The sequence below is a fragment of the Eimeria mitis genome, genomic scaffold (genome assembly GCF_000499745.2).
Source record: "Eimeria mitis Houghton genomic scaffold, Emh_scaff4079, whole genome shotgun sequence".
Lineage (NCBI taxonomy): Eukaryota > Apicomplexa > Conoidasida > Eucoccidiorida > Eimeriidae > Eimeria > Eimeria mitis.
This window is the reverse complement of record NW_013572410.1, coordinates 1,987-2,630: the sequence shown is the minus strand read 5'-3', so window position 1 is coordinate 2,630 and position 644 is coordinate 1,987.

Genomic DNA, 644 nt, shown 5'->3' with positions numbered 1-644 from the left:
GGGCAGCAGCGCTGGTGCAGCTGCGGTTTGCATGTGTTTGTAAGTGAATAGAACAAAAGAAACAAAAACATCGAAATAAAGAGATTAAAACTAATTATAGATTGGGATAAATAGAAGTAATTTAACGATGAAAGAGCTAAGAAAACTCCGAAGACACCAGAGCCCACTATGGGCCGCTTGCCGGTGTGGCCGTTGTGTATGGTGTATGATGAAAACGTGAATTTTGTACTTCTTTTTGTGTATTTTAAAGTTTTATTTTGAGATTCACTGAAATAGAAGAGCTTTAAAAGTTTAATTTGAGCAAAAAGAAGAGGGGAAACCCCAAAAGTATATGTGGCTGACCGGAGGAAAGCTGAACGAAACCAGCCACCACCGCCAAGCCCTCTCGCGCCGGCCGCACCAGCGAGCGGCGATGGAAATGTTTATTACTTTATGTATGAAATATGAATTGTGTGTTTTTTTTGTTTACTTTTGTCTGTTATTGACTAAGGAGCTGCAGAGGGTTTTCAGAAGGATCAAAGAAAGCGGCGTCTATAGAGTTACAGAAATATTCAACTTCCATCCTCCGCCGCCGCCACCGCCACTCACTCACCCGAAACACAGCACAGCACAGCAGGCCTTGTCGTCAGCACCCTGCAGCAACC